This window comes from Schistocerca serialis, chromosome 7 (assembly GCF_023864345.2).
Source record: "Schistocerca serialis cubense isolate TAMUIC-IGC-003099 chromosome 7, iqSchSeri2.2, whole genome shotgun sequence".
Classification (NCBI taxonomy): Eukaryota; Metazoa; Arthropoda; class Insecta; order Orthoptera; family Acrididae; genus Schistocerca; species Schistocerca serialis.
The window spans coordinates 32450941-32463573 of NC_064644.1; positions in this window are offsets into that span (position 1 = coordinate 32450941).

Genomic DNA, 12633 nt, shown 5'->3' on the forward strand with positions numbered 1-12633 from the left:
CCGTTCGATGATGAATTACGGTCGCGACAAAATGCTGTGGCAACGACATACAATCCTCCACGTACTCTCCAACCATGCCCACTCTGTTCAACGACAGGTTTAAATTCAACGGATTAAGGCGAAGATTTTTTTTTTTTTTTTTTTTGTCATCAGTCTACTGACTGGTTTGATGCGGCCCGCCACGAATTCCTTTCCTGTGCTAACCTCTTCATCTCAGGGTAGCACTTGCAACCTACGTCCTCAATTATTTGCTTGACGTATTCCAATCTCTATCTTCCTCTACAGTTTTTCCCCTGTACAGCTCCCTCTAGTACCATGGACGTCATTCCCTTCTGTCTTAGCAGATGTCCTATCATCCTGTCCCTTCTCCTTATCAGTGTTTTCCACATATTCCTTTCCTCTCCGATTCTGCGTAGAACCTCCTCATTCCTTACCTTATCAGTCCACCTAATTTTCAACATTCGTTTATAGCACCACATCTCAAATACTTCGATTCTCTTCTGTTCCGGTTTTCCCAAAGTCCATGTTTCACTTCCATACAATGCTGTACTCCAGACGTACATCCTCAGAAATTTATTCCTCAAATTAAGGCCGGTATTTGATATTAGCAGACTTCTCTTGGCCAGAAATGCCTTTTGTGCCATAGCATGTCTGCTTTTGATGTCATCCTTGCTCCGTCCGTCATTGGTTATTTTACTGCCTAGGTAGCAGAATTCCTTAACTTCATTGACTTCGTGACCATCAATCCTGATGTTAAGTTTCTCGCTGTTCTCATTTCTACTACTTCTCATTACCTTCGTCTTTCTCCGATTTACTCTCAAACCATACTCTGTATTCATTAGACTGTTCATTCCGTTCAGCAGATCATTTAATTCTTCTTCACTTTCACTAAGGATAGCAATGTCATCAGCGAATCGTATCACTGATATCCTTTCACCTTGTATTTTAATTCCACTCCTGAACCTTTCTTTAATTTCCATAATTGCTTCGTCGATGTACAGATTGAAGAGTAGGGGCGAAAGGCTACAGCCTTATCTTACACCCTTCTTAATACGAGCACTTGGTTCTTGATCGTCCACTCTTATTATTCCCTCTTGGTTGTTGTAGATATTGTATATGACCCGTCTCTCCCTATAGCTTACCCCCACTTTTTTCAGAATCTCGAACAGCTTGCACCATTTTATATTGTCGAACGCTTTTTCCAGGTCGACAAATCCTATGAAAGTGTCTTGATTTTTCTTTAGCCTTGCTTCCATTATTAGCCGTAACGTCAGAATTCCCTCTCTCGTCCCTTTACTTTTCCTAAAGCCAAACTGATCGTCACCTAGCGCATTCTCAATTTTCTTTTCCATTCTTCTGTCTATTATTCTTGTAAGCAGCTTCGATGCATGAGCTGTTAAGCTGATTGTGCGATAATTTTCGCACTTGTCAGCTCCTGCCGTCTTCGGAATTGTGTGGATGATGCTTTTCCGAAAGTCAGCCCCCATCCATACATCATATTATCTGAGAGAAGGAGCACTGTAGGAGAAAACTGGTCAAAGCCCTCGACATGCCAGATGGTCGCCGATTGACGTCCCAGAATGAAATCGCAAACACCTTTATGGATCACTACAAACAGTTCTACGCAGCATAGGATCAGAACATGGCTATAACGACTGATGTCTTCCGTTCCTTGAAAGGTACCCTTGACGGGGGTGCAGCGGAGATTCTCACACCTACAATTACGGCTATTGACGTCACTGATGCTCTTCGTAACGATGCGGCGAACAAAGCCCCAGGTGCCGACGAGTTTCCGCTGGAGTTATACCGCACATTCCACGAAATCATGGGCTCATGCTGGGCTGCGATGGATGAAGAACTGATGAACCCTGACCTTCCCCCCTCACTCGAATTCGTGGAAGGCTTGCTTGTCCCGGTCCCCAGGCCATCGGCAGGTCGGGGAGTTGGACATTATTGGCGGTTGACCATGTTAAATTGTGACTTCAAGATTCTTACCATCAATTCATTTCTCTGGATCAAACATGCTTTAGTGGTGACAGCAACATTCAGACGGCACTCAGCGATTACCGTGACGTCATAGCCCATAGCCCTGGCCACGACCTGCCGCAGTCGCGGTGCCTTAGTGACAGGTGACAGTGGACTTCGACCACGCCCTTGATAGAGTGAGTCATGGCTTTCTACAAAACTTACTCCGACGGATGGCCTTCCCCCTCGGAATTTATACACATCGTCTTGCGGCTCCTCCAAGGTTCTACGTCGCGATTGCTGGTCAATGGCCGTGTGGCGGGCCCTGTTAATGTCATTCGGTCAGTCCGTCGAGGATGTCCGCTATCGATGCTCCTTTTCGCCATCGTCCTTGGGCCTCCGTCACACGGTTTGAGGAGCCGGTTGACTGAGATAACTATGAGGGGGCCATGCTTTCATCTGCCGCGCCTATGCAGATGACGTGGTGCTCTTGGTTCTATCGGAGGATGAAGTGCGAGAGGCACTGGCATGGATCAATCAGGACGGGACTGCTGCAGGCAGCGGTGTGAACCTGACGAAATCCAGTGCTATGTTCGTCGGTAGAGGTCTTCCAGCACAGAGTGTGGCTCCATTCCCATTAGTGGACAAGCTGAAATGTCTCCGGATCATTTAACTAGACTAGTGGCCATTAAAATTGCTACACCACGAAGATGACGTGCTACAGATGCGAAATTTAACCGACAGGAAGACGATGCTGTGATATGCAAATGATTAGCTTTTCAGAGCATTCACACAAGGTTGGTGCCGGTGGCGACACCTACAACGTGCTGATATGAGGAAAGTTTCCAACCGATTTCTCATACACAAACTGTAGTTGACCGGCGTTGCCTGCTGAAACGTTGTTGTAAAGCCTCGTGTAAGGAGAAGAAATGCGTACCATCACGTTTCCGACTTTGATAAAGGTCGGATTGTAGCCTATCGCGATGCAGTTTATCGTATCGCGACATTGCTGGTTGCGTTGCTCGAGATCCAATGACTGTTAGCAGAATATGGAATCGGTGGGTTCAGGAGGATAATACGGAACGCCGTGCTGTATCCCAACGGCCTCGTATCACAGACCCGTGGCTCTACCCTTCGTTCGATCCCAGCGAAACCCTACATTTCAGGAGGATAATGAACGAGCGTTGCAGGTCCTGTACGGGCCTCTCTGGATACAGAAAATTTTCGACTGTTGCCCTGGGCAGCACATTCTCCAGATCTCTAACCAACTGAAAACGTCTGATCAATGGTGGCCGAGCAACTGGCTCGTCACAATACGCCAGTCACTACTCTTGATTAACTGTGGTATCGTGTTGAGCCTGCGTGGGCAGCTGTACCTGTACACGCCATCCAAGCTCTGTTTGACTCAATGCTCAGGCGTATCAAGGCCGTTGTTACGGCCAGAGGTGGTTGTTCTGGGTACTGATTTCTCAGGATCTATGCACCCAAAATGTAATCACATGTCAGTTCTAGTATGATATATTTGTCCAAAGAATACCCGTATATCATCTGCATTTCTACTTGGTGTAGCAATTTTAATGGCCTGTAGCGTATAAACGCCTACTTAAAAAAATTAGTACGAACGTACGAGCGTTCGTGGCAACCTCCTGAGAGCATTGGACATGCTACAACTGGCGGATTTTGTCAATACTCATTTCGTCTCGCGATTACCCAATTTAGAACAGATTTTACCGACGTCGAAGGCAATGGCACACAGACTGCAGGCAGCGTTCGGCTACTTTGTAGGCGCGGGTCTTATTTTCCAAGTCCGCGAAGACCCGTTGACACTTCCTCCTCGAGATGGTGGCTTCGGCCTTGTCATCGTCCAAGCGAGAGCAGCTGCCCTTTATGTAAGTACGATGGTTAAGTCGTGTAGCAGCCACCGAACTGGAATATCGCGGAAGCCTGATTGACGAGGTGGCCCCTCCCTCTCGAGTGACCCCCGTTGCAGTAGCCCATATTTCTTCCTCTTTCTCACATGCCTAGACCTTTTTCACCGAATACAGTTATGTCCATGTCGACTTGCCTAGTACCAGAAACACTACAGCAAGTGATGTGTACTGCCAAATGATGAGAAATCATACTAGGAATGTTGTGGAAAGCCAATATTCTACGATCACATGGCCTGTGGTTTGGCGTTCTGTGCACCATGTCGTCCTCGACACGACCACTAGGGCGACCTGGTGGCCGGTCGTTAATGGAAAATACGTAACACAACTTCGTCTACATGCCATGACACATTCGCCGCTGTGCCCTCGCTGTCACACGCTTGATACTGACGAACATCGACTGCTGTGTGGATCTTATGCAGAGGTGTGGCAGCTGCTTCAGAAGATGCTTGCCTTTCTTCCATGTACGGCTCCCCATGCCATTACACCAGAATCACTTCTGTTCCCAGATACGTTTTCCCCGCGTACGATGATCAACGCTGTGATCTGGATAAAAGGCCTACCGGTCTCTTATTTCTTCAGTGAAGGCGATAAGAGTGTTCCTGATTTTTGGACGTTCCTACAATATCACTTTACTTTTATCGTGCACCGTCAGTACTATGTCAACTTTTTGGGTAGTGCCTTCTTCGATCCCCCTGCAGTTGGGGTGTCCCAGGTATGAGGTGATTTCAGTGTGATTGTGTAATACCAGGACTTTGTCCAGTGTACCGGCATAATGGAATATTCTTCGCGAAGACGTGCCTGGAACATGCCTGACTGCCTTGGGATTCAGAGTGCGTCTACCCATAAGTTGGCGGTACGCGGGTGCCATTTTGTTTGTTCTGCCAGGAGGGCGTTTTCTTTAATTCCCTTTATATATTTTTTGTTATTGATGCTAACTAAAAAAAATGTTCAAATGTATGTGAAATCTTATGGGACTTAACTGCTAAGGTCATCAGTCCCTAAGCTTACACACTACTTAACCTAAATTATCCTAAGGACAAACACACACACCCATGCCCGAGGGAGGACTCGAACCTCCACCGGGACCATGCTAACTACACCTCATCATTTTTCGTCTGGACGGCGTCCCATGTGATCTAAACAAAAGAAATGTGGTATCAACGATACCTTATCTGAAAAAAACTCATGTTGAAAAACTATTCTTATTTTCGTTTTTAAGAAATATTTTTTAAATTTATGTTGAAATGTGTGAATTCCTAAGGAACCAGACTGCTGAGATCATCGGTCCCTAGACTTACACACTACTTAAAACTGACTTAAGGGAACGTATACTAAGAACAACACACAAACCTACGCCCGAGGGAAGACTCCAACTTGTGGCGGTAGGGGCCGTGCAGTCCGTGACATGACGCCTCCAACCGCGCGGCTTTAGTTTATGAAGAAGACTGCCATTTATTTTAGAACACCAGAAATTTTCATTTCCTTTGTCATTATCTAAAACATTTTGCTCATGAAGTAGGCGTAAAAAGAAAAAGAAAATTGGATCGAATTAAAAAAAAAAAAAATAAAACAACTCCGGCCATCCTGATTTAGGTTTTCGCTGATTTCCCCAAATCGCTTCAGGCAAATGCCTGAATGGTTACTTTGAACGCGCACGGCAGATTTTCTTCCCCAGCCTTCCCTATCTGAGCTTGTGACCTAATGACGTCGCTGTCGATGGGACATTGAACAATAATCTCCGCCGGCCGAAGTGGCCGTGCGGTTCTAGGCGCTGCAGTCTGGTACCGCGAAACCGCTACGGTCGCAGGTTCGAATACTGCCTCGGGCATGGATGTGTGTGATGTCCTTTGGTTAGTTAGGTTTAACTAGTTCTACGTTCTAGGGGACTAATGACCTCAGAAGTTGAGTCGTATAGTGCTCAGAGCCATTTGAACCAATAATCTCCTCCTCCTCCTTTATGACCACACTGAAATTTAGGAGGTCAGCAAACTTATTTGTTGATTTTGCTAGATAAACAAAGGTGTGAGACTGAAGAGTGGGATTAACATATTGGGAAATTATAACGAAGTGTGATTACCAATAACGATGGAGCCACTGTTCCAAAACCATCTCTGGAAACTGTCGGAAACTGTGCTGTCCCACCTGAGCACTACTGCCAGCGTCGCGAAAGCATCTGTGCAGATACTCTGCAATTGCAAAGAAAATAAATCTGTACCTTAATGCAGGGAGGTAGGTCCAACACTTTCCATGACTGAGAAGAAGCAGGACAACAGAACACTGCGTTGCGGCCCATTAATAACCCCGTTCGCGAGGACTCATTCACGAAAACCCGCCATTACTAAATGAGCTGGAGGCCGAGGTGAGTTATTTTTCGCGAGCTCGTACTCCCGCGAGATGCTGGGAATTCTCAGGCCGTCGTTTCGTCCGGCGAGTGAGCCCCGCCGGCGTCTGCAGGCGGTATCGGATTAGCTGAGTGAAGCACGGTGAATACTGCCGCCGCGAACGCAAGCACAGCCTCCGGTGCACCGGCCGCCGAGCTTCTTTGTCAAGCAGCCACTCGCCGCGGCGGTGCTCGCAGCGAAACCAATTACATTACCTAAAGGCCACCAGAAGTTGGATAAAAGGCAGGCTTTTCGTAATGCTCCCGCCTGCTTTGTCTGATTCACCGAGTACCGCCCTCTGCCGTAACGAGATTCGCTTTTTATAGCGTCGTCTGGCTACGTAGAACATTTCCAGCACGATTCCTAAGGCGATTCGACTCCCCTTTCTTCTTTTTTTTTAGGTTACTCGAACGTTTTCTTCTTTGCAGTCTCGTTTTCACTCACGTTACGAATCACCACGACACACGTCTGTACGCAACTCCAGTACACTCCCCTCTAACTTACTGAGTGACAGGCGTTCTTCTATGCTCAATTCCTCACTTGACTGGGGAGATACCCGGCTATATCTACATTCTAGCTCATACCCGGACATGGAAACAACAAAAACATCAATAAGCGAGGATCCAGTGTACTGCAGATTCTTCAGTATATTCTCATATCGAATGCAATAAATTTCCTTGACTAAGTAAGTAAGCACCGGGGAGAAGAAATACACTACTACCCATTAAAATTACTACACCACGAAGATGACGTGCTACAGACGCTAAATTTAATCGACAGGAAGGAAATGCTGTGATATGCAAATGATTAGCTTTTCAGAGCATTCACACAAGGTTGACGCCGGTGGCGACACCTACAACGTGCTGACATGAGGAAAGTTCCCAACCGAGTTCTCATACACAAACAGCAGTCGACCGGCGCTGCCTGGTGAAACGTTGTGTAAGGATGATAAATACATACCATCACGTTCCCGACTTTGATAAATGTCGGATCGTAGCCTATCGCGATTGCGGTTTATCGTATCACGACACTGCTGCTCGCGTTGGTCGAGATCCAATGACTGTTAGCAGAATGTGGAATCGGTGGGTTCAGGAGGGTAATGCGGAACGCTGCGCTGGATCCCAGCGGCCTCGTATCACTAGCAGTCGAGATGTCAGGCATCTTATCCGCATGGCTGTAGCGGACCGAGCAGCCACGTCTCGATCCCTGAGTCAACAGATAAGGACTTTGGCAAGACAAATACCATCTGCACGAACAGTTCGAAGACGTTTGCAGCAGCATGAACTATCAGCTCGGAGACCATGACTGCGGTTACCCTTGACGCTGCATCACAGACAGGAGTACCTGCGATGGTGTACTCAACGACGAACCTGGGTGCACGAATGGCACAACGTTATTTTTTCGGATGAATCCAGGTTCTGTTTACAGCATCATGATGGTCCCATCCGTGTTAGGCGACATCGCGGTGAACGCACATTGGAAGCGTCTACTCGTCATCGCCATACTGCCGTATCACCCGGCGCTATGGTGTCATGTACCATTGGTTACACGTCTCGGTCACCTCTTATTCGCATTGATGGCACTTTGAACAGTGGACGTTACATTTCAGATGTGTTACGACTCGTGGCTCTACCCTTCATTCGATCCCTGCGAAACCCTACATTTCAGCAGGATAATGCACGACCGCATGTTGCAGGTCCCGTACGGTCCTTTCTGGATACAGAAAATGTTCGACTGCTGCCCTGACGAGCACATTCTCTAGATCTCTCACCAATTGAAAACGGTTCAATGGTGGCCAAGCAACTGGCTCATCAGAATATGCCAGTCACTACTCCTGATGAACTGAGGTCTCGTGTTGAAGCTGCATGGGCATCTGTACCTGTACGCGCCATCCAAGCTCTGATTGACTCAATGCCCAAGTGTATCAAGGCCGTTATTACAACCAGAGGTGGTTGTTCTGGGTACTGATTTCTCAGGATCTACGCACCCAAATTACGTGAAAATGTAGTCACATGTCAGTTCTAGTATAATATATTTGTCCAATTAATACCCGTTTATCGTCTGCATTTCTTCTTGGTGTAGCAATTTTAATGGCCAGTAGTGTAAAATCTATGATGTTTTTGGGTGACGTTGCAGTTCTGTCAGAGACAGCAAAGGGCTTGTAAGAGCAGTTGAACGGAATGGACAGTGTCTTGAAAGGATGATATAACATGAATATCAACAAAAGCAAAACGAGGATTATGGAATGTAGTCGAATAAAATCAGGTGATGCTGAGAGAATTAGATCAAGAAATGTGAGACCTTGTCTACATCTACGTGATTACTCTTCTTTCACAATAAAGTGCCTGTCAGAGGGTTCAATGAACCACCTTCTAGCTGTCTTTCTAGCGTTCCACTCTGTAACGGTACGCGGGAAAAACGAACACTTAAATTTTTCTCTGAGAGCCCTGATTTCTCTTATTTTATCGTGATGATCAACCCCCCCCCCTCCCACCTTATGTAGGTGGGTGCCAACAGAATGTTTTCGCATTCTGAGATGAAAACTGGTGATTAAACTTTCACCAGAAGATCCTGTCGCAACGAAAAACGACGTTTCTTTAATGATTGCCACTCCAATCGACGTATCACGTCTGTGGCACTATATCACCTGCTAAACGAGCTCCCCTTCTATGTACTTTGTCGATGTCATCCGTCAGTCCCACCTAACGGCGATCTCACACCGCACAGCAATACTCCAGAATAGGGCAGAAGCGTGTTGTAAACAATGTCTTTAGTAGAGGTGTTGCACCTTCTAAGTGTTCTGCCAATGAATCACAGTCTTTGGGTGCTCTACCCACAACATTATCTATGTGATCATTCCGCTTTACGTTATTTGTAATTGTAATCCCAAAGTATTTAGTTGAATTAACAGCCTTCAGATTTGTGTGACTTCTCGCATATACGAAATTTAGCTCTTTTCTTTTAGTACTCATGTGAATAACTTCACACTTTTCTTTATTTAAGGTCAATTGTCACTTTTTGCACCATACAAATATCTGTATCGCCACCACCGTTTAGGATAGAGAATGTTAGTTTTGTGGAATGTTGTGAGAGCACAAACTACAGCCAGACACGGGCCGGTTGACAGTAAGTTACACTGACCAGCGGTTGAGAAGTAGAATGGGGGCCACAGGGCCATTGAACCGCTGAAAAGAGTAAACGCAGCGGTTTCCATGGTGCAAGTTACAGGCAGAAGGGGCCCACTGGCGTAACCTAGATGATATGAGAACGTGACTCATAGCACCACATTAGCTAAACAGAGGCGCATAGCTGCATATAAATAGGTGCGCGTTTATAACGAAATTCATTCAAGTGTGGCGGCTCTCCTGGATGGTGGGGAATGTCACACCACCACCAGCAGATGGGGAGCCAGTGATCCAGTCCACGGCGGGGCGCTGGTTTGGCCCTCTGACGCCAACGTAGGATCCATAGCCAGCCAGCCAGCGGTGGGCCACTCTTCTGCTCGCTACCGTGGGCTGTCGTCTTGGCTCCCAATGCACGCCGGAGGCACCCAAAGGCGAGGGCCACAGGTTCAGACTCCGGATTGTGGGCCCTTGTCATCGCCACAATCTCAACCACGCTGGCGAGTAGGACGCAGCTAGCTGCCTGCAGCACACACTTAGCGGCGCTGAGGCGGCAGGGACGCAGACCACCGAATCAACTGCCCGCATCCTGACGATGTCACGACTCTGCTGGCATACAAGGTCAGCTCGACACACCACTGCATTGCACGGGCCGCTGGGGTGCTTCCTCAGCATTGCAGGGCCCTGTGACACAGACGGAGGGGAACACAGCACTGTAGTTGGAAACAATAAATCACTTGGAAAGCTCCTCTTGTTTCATTTGGTCATCCTGATACATTCAGCAACACAAGTTGCCACTACATTTGGTGTCAGAATAGCAAACGTCGTCTGTCCAGTATGACATTCGAGCCCACCACCTGCACAACATTCACAAGATGTGGTGAGTTTTGACCAGTTTTCTTTTGAGTGTTCGACGTTTTCTTCCTTGTTTGTGTTTTGAGTAGGCATATTATTTTTTTGTCAGAATAAGTGTCAGTGTATTTGGGGCAGTAAGATTTATTATTATTTTCATGTCATTTAGTTATTTTTGAATTGGGTTGAGTATGAAGTTAATGAGTATGATGATACTGAGGTGTAAAGAGTTGGGTTATTCTTGTACTTTAATGATTTGTTTTAGGACTAACTCGGAACGAAAGCAACACAATGGCAGAGTCAAGAACGCAAGGTGTGTCGGAACCAGAAGCCGTGTGGATTTTGATGAAAAAGATAAAACAATTGACAGTGGACAATACGCAGTTGGGCCGGCCGGATTGGCTGACCAGTTCTAGGCGCTACAGTCTGGAACCACGTGACCGCTACGGTCGCAGGTTCGAATCCTGCCTCGGGCATGGATGTGTGTGGTATCCTTAGGTTAGTTAGGTTTGAGTAGTTCTAGGGGACTGATGACCTCAGAAGTTAAGTCCCATAGTCCTCAGAGCCATTTTCTTTTTGAGCCAATACGCAGTTGAAAAGTGAATTAACATCTACAAGTGAGTGGGAAATGGCATCTGATCAGTCGTTGTTGCCTAGGGTGCAGGAGATTGATCCAGATGCCGTGAGTTTGATTATTCCGTTTTCTGGAAAGGCATCTGAGGCTGTGCGCTCTTTTGTGGAGGACTTGGAAATTTCGGCTGTGATGAATGGTTGGCCTGATGAACAGTTGTTACATGTAGCCAAGATTAGATTAACGGGTGAAGCGAAGACATATGTAAGGTGTTCTGAGGCCTTTAGAGGACCACTCCATGCCTATCTAACCCATGTTAATTTAGGCAAGTATTTGACCCATTTCTGAAAAAAACTATTTGGTGCAGGACCTTAATACTTTTACTGTGTGTTACATGATGCTAATAGAGTCCACTATATTAAAATCTATTTTATTCATTTTATAGTTTTTAAGAAATACTTTTTTAATGTTATTAACAAAAAATATTAAGTTTTTTCTGCAGAAAATATTTCCTTGTGAACTTCCTAATGGGGGAATATTAATGAATGTAGTGCCAGAGCTGGCTTTTTATGTTATGCAGACTCTCTGAAAATTTCATTCACTTATATATGACAGTTTCTGATATAATGGGGCATATGTACTGAAAATTTTAGTTTGCGGGAAATCGACTTTAATGAAAAAACTTTTGAATTTTGTTACTTACAGTTAATGAAAACTGTCCTCTTGCATACTATATGGCCCTTCTTTGGCCTCTAGCAGGTCTTCCAGCTTCTTTATCACCTTCCTGGATGTTTGTCTTGCTTTCTTGCCCATAACAGATGCAGACCTGTCTGCATCGGCTATCCTCATTTTATCGCAATGTTGGAGCCTAGTGATCATATTTTCACCAGGTTTGATTCCCAGCTTTTTCAGTACCCAACACTTTCCAATATTACCACAATTGAATGTACTAACAGTATCATGAACTCCTAGTTTCACTGTATCCATGCCTAAAAATACAGTTTTAGGAAGATGTTTCAAAATAATTCTGTTGAAACATTCATTTTGGTTCTGTGTCTGCCCATGCAGACGTTTCCTTAGAAGGCCTATTTTGCTAATAATGACATCTGCGTATGGCTTAGAGTTCACCACATTGTTGTATGCCGCACTGTCACCATCACTCTCTTGTTACTACAGAGCAATGAAATATTTGTCGTACTCCAAGAACTTCCATACCACCACTTGTTCCTCTAAAATTACACTCCTGGAAATTGAAATAAGAACACCGTGAATTCATTGTCCCAGGAAGGGGAAACTTTATTGACACATTCCTGGGGTCAGATACATCACATGATCACACTGACAGAACCACAGGCACATAGACACAGGCAACAGAGCATGCACAATGTCGGCACTAGTACAGTGTATATCCACTTTTCGCAGCAATACAGGCTGCTATTCTCCCATGGAGACGATCGTAGAGATGCTGGATGTGGTCCTGTGGACCGGCTTGCCATGCCATTTCCACCTGGCGCCTCAGTTGGACCAACGTTCGTGCTGGACGTGCAGACCGCGTGAGACGACGCTTCATCCATTCCCAAACATGCTCAATAGGGGACAGATCCGGAGATCGTGCTGGCCAGGGTAGTTGACTTACACCTTCTAGAACACGTTGGGTGGCACGGGATACATGCGGACGTGCATTGTCCTGTTGGAACAGCAAGTTCCCTTGCCGGTCTAGGAATGGTAGAACGATGGGTTCGATGACGGTTTGGATGTACCGTGCACTATTCAGTGTCCCCTCGACGATCACCAGTGGTGTACAGCCAGTG